Source organism: Stigmatopora nigra, chromosome 3 (genome assembly GCF_051989575.1).
Source record: "Stigmatopora nigra isolate UIUO_SnigA chromosome 3, RoL_Snig_1.1, whole genome shotgun sequence".
Lineage (NCBI taxonomy): Eukaryota > Metazoa > Chordata > Actinopteri > Syngnathiformes > Syngnathidae > Stigmatopora > Stigmatopora nigra.
Window position 1 is genome coordinate 14,445,195 of NC_135510.1, and position 7,790 is coordinate 14,452,984.

The 7,790-nt window shown below is 37.2% G+C and overlaps 1 protein-coding gene across 6 annotated transcripts in view; it reads right to left on the bottom strand.

The window, feature by feature from the left end:
* znf609b (zinc finger protein 609b) overlaps positions 1–7,075 on the bottom strand; it is a 64,061-nt gene extending 56,986 nt beyond the window's left edge. For 5 of the 6 annotated variants that reach the window (XM_077712640.1, XM_077712638.1, XM_077712633.1 and 2 more), the window contains exon 1: positions 6,618–7,075. The gene's annotated coding sequence lies outside the window, so the exon portion shown is untranslated. The remainder of the gene's footprint in view (positions 1–6,617) is intronic. The other variant, XM_077712636.1, reaches the window with a different exon arrangement.
* Between the last annotated feature and the right edge of the window lie 715 nt (positions 7,076–7,790).

Consider the following 7,790-nt stretch of genomic DNA (forward strand, 5'->3'; position numbering starts at 1 on the left):
AAAAAATGATGTATATATTCTTGAGGGCATGTTGAATTTGTCCAGACTATACCGGGATACAAAAACTCACAACATTTTCATGGTTTGTGTGGGAGAGCTCTGAGTATAACCTGGGCACAGATCCTAGAAAGAGATGGATCGCATGGCCCTAGAAAAAAATAACTGTGGAACAAGCTTTCAAGCTGTGAAATCCACAGCAGGAATTAACTGCTGGCTAGTGATAACACCAACAGAGGCAATGACAACAGCATTATGACAGTGAATAGTTTGTGAGCCATAACACAACTACACTTTTAATCATTTACAATCAATTACAGTCATACCTTGAGATACAAGCATAATGCGTTACGGGACTGAGCTCGTATGTCGATTTACTCATATATCAAACCAACGTTTCCCATAGAAATGAACTAAATACAAATTAATTTGTAGCCATAGAGGAAGAAGAAAAATGACGGGAAAGTGGAAAAGCTTTCTAGAAGCAGGATAGCAGCTCCTTTCAAACGTTTTATTGTTGTGTCACTTGATCAAGCTTGCTCTTTAAACACTTGGACAAAAACATTTCTTTCATCTACACGTGAGAATGTGAATAATCATGCTACATGGATGCTAAATGCCAGTGCTACACTAACAGGTACCATATTTTCTATGCGAAGAGCCAATGATTTGTCTGGGAGAAAAGACTGCATTTTGACTAAAACAACAAAAAACCTTCCAAGCAGAGCTATTCAAGTCATCTGGTGAAAACATTTCAAATTTTAATATCACAATATATTGCAAACCCCCACTAATGTCAGTTTTGTCCAATATCAGTCGACCCTATTATACATATTACATGGTTATCTATGTATGAATCTATGTCAGTATTCATAAAGATGTAATACACACACACACATATATTCTGTAGGACTTGAAAAATAAGTCAAAATGGCAAACTATAAAATGTTGGCTGCTCTGATAATGGTTGGCACTGAATGAGTTAAGTGTAATGACCTTAACGTTATTGAAGACTGTCTTGGATGAGTTGTGTGTAATGACCCATTATCCTGCTGACAGTACGAAGTCAGAGGTTCACTGTGATCATAAAAGGCATTTTCATAGCCACTCTAATAGGATTGCGATGTTTTTACAATTTTCCACCTTTGAATTTACTCTAATGTTCACAGAAGCTTGCCACGTTTGGAATACAAATGCAATTCAGAATTGGTGTTTTGTGTGTGCTCCACAGCCATTTAAATGTCGGTTGCTTGAAACACTGTTACCAGTGAGGAATTTCAAAACAAAATCCATGACAATTTTCTGTAAACCCCAGAGATATGTAAATATTCCAGATATACAGTGCCTGAAATAGAGAAACCACCACCACCATGTGATATTTGCCTTTATTCATTCATTTTAAACTCAACTTATCCTGGTCAAGGTCGCAGGAGCCTAGCTGACTTTGGGTGAAAGGCATACTACACCCTAAACAAATCGCCAACATGTCGTGGGGCATACACAGAGACAGAAAACCACCTACACTCTCAATTATACAGCGACTGAGCAGGAATCGATCCCACACTGCCAGCACCGAGGTCATGCGAATGAACCACTGGTCCATGCCATATTTTAGGTCACTGTCTTTTCCTTTCTACCAGTTGAGTTGAACTTCAGGAGGTGTTTTTATGGAGTGTAGAAATCTGAATTGCCCAAGTATTCATAAAAAGCAGTTTAACAGATGTACTCAGAGCAACAAATGGCTGAGGACAGTTTTAAAAATTAACAGCTACTGCCAGAGTTGTGGACTTGAGAAATATAACTTGGACTTCAGTCAGACTCATTTTAACAAAAATGTAAAAGCACTTGCGACTCAATTTTAACAATGACTAATGACTTTGCTTGGATTTGAAGCCCCTTCGTCTTGAAAAGATTAGTTTCGTTCAACATAACACAAAAGTAAAAATAAAAAAAACGTGTTAACAAACATCCCGCTTCTCTGCATGACTGCGAGGTAGCATTCCGATCTGACAGCATCTGGTTGACAATTTACTGCTTAGTAATGTATTTCATATACCATATTGTTTTTTTCCCATCCCATCTGATTCTGGGTAGTAGCATATATATACATATCATATACTACATACAGATACACAGACCCAGAATTAGACGGGATGGGGAAAAAACGATATTGTATAAAAAATAATTTATTAAGCAGTAAATTATCAACCAGAAATGTGTTCATCCTTCTGTCATGTCAGTATAAGTGATGCATTGATTTAAAATACATAATAATAAAAATCAAGAATTGGTTTGCATCATTAACATTTCCAACTGCTTTCACTTGGCTATAGAAAAACTGCAGCCTTAAAAAATGTGTTATCATGGTAATTCAAGGTCACATCAAAGCATTGAGCTGTATCAAATTCCTAAGTACATTTGTCCAGAGCTCCATAAAATTATCAGACAGGGTGCTGTCCTCCTTGAGCTCAGTACAGTAGTCATTTTCCCACAGTCTTTATCAAACCAAGGCTATGATAATGGGGACCTTCAAGACATAATTTTAATGTTTTCAGGAAGAGAACTTTGATAAGATGATTACAAAAAGTGTTACCCACATTAATACAGCTAATCAAGATTTCAAGACAACTAAAATTGTGATCTGCTGACAATCCTGTGATAATATTGGATCAGTGGTTCTTAACCTTGTTGGAGCTACCGAACCCCACCAATTTCATGTGCGCATTCACCGACTTTAGTGTCAAATAAAATGGGATTTTTTTCTTTTCAAATTCAAAATATACAAATTCCTCGTAGCACTGATTGGCCAAGCAATGTCATGTGATCATCTGCAGTCAGTGATGGAAGAATGCGGTAGCACAATAATATAATTTATTTTTGCTCTCAAGTGGGCTAATTTTTATTTGAGACCTGGTAACTTGATTTTTTTTTTAGTTTTTTTTTATGTACTTTAGTTTACTTCCATATTCTCGCATTTATTTTGCTGCCGTCATGGTGGCATGCCACTTGTGCAGGTTGCGCCGGGAAGGGCAAACTTGCGAGCCAAATCTAATAGCTGATTCTACTATTTCACCTTGGTTTCGTCTTGGGGCATAAGCCGAAAGTTGTTTAATGGATTAGATGTGCCAGAAAGAAAACTATTGCATTGGCTAAGTTTCAAAACATTGTTGACCGCATGGGTAGCTAATATTCCACATGCATTGTGGGATCAAATCATAAAAAACAGATTAGACAAAGTCCACAAAGTGACCCTGCAGTCTTTTATACACACAAGTTAACAATGGTGTCATAAAACTGCCACGGCACATGAATTTAGATAGCTATTTGGGGCTTCAATAATAGAGGTGCAACAGCTTTATGTTTTTGAATGAGTTGCTATTGAGCACTCGGCATGTACCTGATAAGAAATTGGATCGGAATTGATTATTATTCAAACCAATCACGTGTTTTTCAAAGAATCAGAACTGGGTAAAAAGATTAGGCTATTTAATTATTTTGCCATGGCAGTTGATGGGTTTAGGCAACAAAATGATCCCTATGTATAATAAAAAAAATATATGTTAGACTTGAAACAAACCTTTAAGTACAAAAGTTTGATTATTGCGGCCATGTCTGGTCTACATTAGCCCCGAAATTCAAGTGATTATTGTAGTACTTCTGTCCCCTACTTAATACATTTCCTGAGTTTCGCATCAGGACTGCGTATAGGAAGATTCTACAAATCAGGCGAGTCAGGAATCACATGTGAAAATATGTGATCTGGACATCCCTAGTCCGGATTGTGGAATACAATGATGAACCAGACAGTTGAAGCAACATTCCACTTTGGTGACTTCTGAGTAAAAGGCAAAGGAAGATAGATGCTGGGTGTTCTGGTTTGGTTCTGTGAAAAAGAGGCTACTGAAACCACAAAGTAGTATGGCCGAAAGCACTAACCCCACATATTCATATAAAGATTGAGTGAGGTAACACGTTTTCCAGCTTGTTAACACAGAGCTCATTGATGAAAAATGCTGTTCCAGGATGTGACTTTATAACACAATCCGTGCATGTCAGCAGCACTGGATTCTTGAATGAGCTTTTCCAAATGTCTGTCAGGGCTATTTATGAAGACACATACTAATAAGTTAATAGAACTATCCACAAAGTGGAAGACTGCCAAAGCATCGCTTTTATGCATTTTTTGGCCAACTAGCACAGATCAATGAATATGGCAAACATACTATTGATAGAAGGTTAGTTTTTCATTGTATACAAGTGTTTGGGACAAACTAAACTCAAGAAAAGGCTGTATTTAGTCCCATTGCAGGACGCGAGATTGCTTTTATTTTTTTTCTGAAGACGCAACCTTTCTTAATAAAGGCCCCCTGTATCCATAATATGTACAGCAATCTTAATCATTCAAAGATGAACCTCCTAAACCTGGATTAAATGGTATTATATGAATAAATAGTGGTCATGGTGAGTAAACCAAAGTCTTCCCAAACACAGCTATTCAACACAACATGGTAAAATACCTTCAAAATGAAATATCCCAATATAAAAATCTAAATGTCTATTTTTTAATGACATTCAGGCGTATGTTCTTTATATAAATAATGCCAACTATTTAAACATTACTATTGTATAAGTGCTTAGGTTTTAGCAATCATTCAACTTGCAAACAGAAGATTCACAATAACTTGATTGAGTGAACACATTTCAAACCGGTTATGTGACAACACATGACTTTTTCCTCAGAAAGGCTTCACCCAAAGGCCACACCCCTATCTAAAGATATAGTATTTCCTGGAGCCCTGGTACTGTCTGAAAGGGGCCACCTTATGTTGACTCCCAAACAAGAAAAATGGTTTGTAATCCTCTAAAAGATAAGCTGCATAGAAACACACATCATACTATAGACTCCATAAATGATACAGCATCAGCAGCCATATTTGCTCAACAAGCTTATATCTAGAGTGGCAGTATGACAACTTATCAACATAGCAAACTGCCTTCAGGCAATCTGTCTTGGTTGGATAGCTGGTAACCATGGTGTTATCTTTATCTCTTAAGAGTCCTACTCAAGATTTACTACCACATCGAACACGGCACCTACTCTTGCTGACAACAACAGAATCAAATTGGAAATACCTTCAACATTGACACAACTCACAATGTTTTTCCTTTGTGATGTTCCTGAGATGTACCCTTTAAGGGCCTCCTGGGGTACCTGGCACATGGTATTTAGGGAGTTACTTGACTTTTCTGGTAGTTACTAGTGATGTACCAATCCGATACTCAATATCAGCAGCCGATACAACTATTTATTTAGGAGTATTGGAATAGTAAGAGGGTGTTGTGTAATATTTGTAAACAGAGGCACTACGAGTAGGACTCACATTAATTAAAAATAATTTAGAAAAATATTTATCATTTAATGATTATATATTGGTTTAATTATTTTTACTGGTCTAAACATGTGGGTGTAAGACTAACATCGGCAAATCATATCTTGAAGAAACTTGGATCGAAAGTGAAAAAAAAATTGCATCGGAACATCCCTATTAGTTACTGACACCATCGGATTTACTTAGATTTTTTAACACCTTGTGTTGTCTGTAGTAGCAAAATGCAGATTAGCGTTAATTGTGCACATAATCAACTAATTTGTAGCCATTGACAGCATTAGACGTCTGGGACATTCTGACCAAAGTCAAAATAGATTGGAAGTCTAACTCCATCAATGGCGGTGAAATATGAACATTCACAGCCAGTTATTAATTATTGGAAAATCATTGGCCATGTGTTGTTGTCAAAGCCAGGCAATGAGTTAAATCCTATGAAATTGAAGAAAATTAATTTGAGTATTAATGGGAGCCATAACAAAGGCTTATCTAAATGGCTTTCATTTTATTGTTATTAAGTTTGATTCCATTTGCATTTTCTTAATGTAAACAAAATATTTTCAATACATATATTTTAATCAAAATGTATATTTTAATATAAACTATTTGATTAAAAATATTTATTTTTAATTTTAAAAAATGTAAAGGGGACCTGAATTAACAACAATATTAAAATGAAAGCCACTGAAATAAGTAAAAAATAAAATAAAATAAATAAAAATCAAGTAAAAAAGTACACATGTACATTTTTTAAATTAATATAATTTGTCTTTTCTTTTCAAATACAAACAAACTATACATCAAAATTGACAGCTGGCATCCACATGGTTCAACATCACATTTTGTAGGCCACACTTGTACTAAATGTGATGTCCACGTATGTGGAAGCTAGGTATTCAGTCTCGCCCCATAAAGAGTTTAAATACCAATATTTTTTTTAATGCAAAACTCCAAGAACACGTGCCACATAATCTTGGTCGGCATTAAATCAGAGTAATGTTTTTCTCCCCCGTGCGAAAGTTGAACTTCTCAAAGCACACAGGGAGTTTAGCTGGCTGTGATAAGCTCATCAGAAGGGTGTAGTGAAACAATGAGCTGAGCTTCGACTACATTGCCTTCTTCTCTGCGGCATGCTGTGTTGACCGTCTACTCCCAACCTAGCCAACCACCGAGCTAATGATAAACAGCCAATGTGAGACATATTTCAAAAATAAAGAAGGGTTATAAACTTACTGACTTAGCTCGCCATTCGTATTCCGGGTCCTCGTTTTCCCATGGTGACGGAAACTCCGTTAAAAAAAAAGTATCAATCAAATTGATTTAATGGTTTCGGAAATGTACTTAAACGTTGAAGAAATGCAGTGGCGGCGCAATCCCTAAAGACATCCAGCGCAGGAGAGGAGAGGAGGGGAGGTTAGCGAGAGATTCAATGGACTTGAGCCATCTCAAGTGGAGATAGCGTTAGCGTCAACAACGAAGACGACCGAGCCCGTGGTGGAGGAGGAGGTGGAGGAGGAGGAGGCGGCGGAGGAGGAGGAGGAGGAGAAGGAGGACATGTTCGAGGTGCACCGCCGGCGGACCGACGACAAGCTCGCTCCTCTCCCGCGACCCTCGGATAGCGTAATCCCACAACGAATAGCCTTCCCTCCCACGCAGGTTAATTCCTCCGTATTCGCCGTGATCGAGCGTGAAACAGTTCGTGTGGGAACTGATACAATGTAGCCAAAGCGGCAGCAGCAGCAACAGCAGCAGAGGCAGAAATGAGGCGCCTGTAACACCTGGAGATGAGATTCCGTACGGATTGAACCGAGGGAAGACACGGAAAAATAACTGAGAAGGAGTGGGAACCGTGGATATTTTCTTTGCTTCAAATCCAAAGCGTTATTTCACTTTTTTTTGTAATGAAATTGGGATTGGAGTGTCACTGAAATCCATTATGACTGGGAGGGACGAAATCCCAGGTGTCAAAGTGGCGGCCTGGGGGCCAAATTTAGGCCACTGTGTCATTTTGTGTGGCCCGAGAAAGTAAATCACGAGTGCCGACTTTCTGTTTTAGGATCAAATTAAAATGAAGAGTATAGATGCATATTACATTTTCTGATTTTCCCCTTTTAAATCAATAATTTAAAATTTTTAATCATTTTTTTCCATTTTTGTTCAAAAATAATTTTGTAAAATCTAAAGATATTTTAAAAATCTAAAATAAACATTGTTTTAGATATATAAAAAACTGATTATTCAGGGATTTCAATCTGGTTCTTTTAATCCATTTATTTAAATGAAAATGATTTGACGTCTAGAGACGTCAATGGCACTAATAGATGGGCATTGGCAGCTAGTCATCACAATTTTAATTCATTTAAATTTAATCAATGAATTCATGTGAAGGCCCAGCGGATGAGTGGT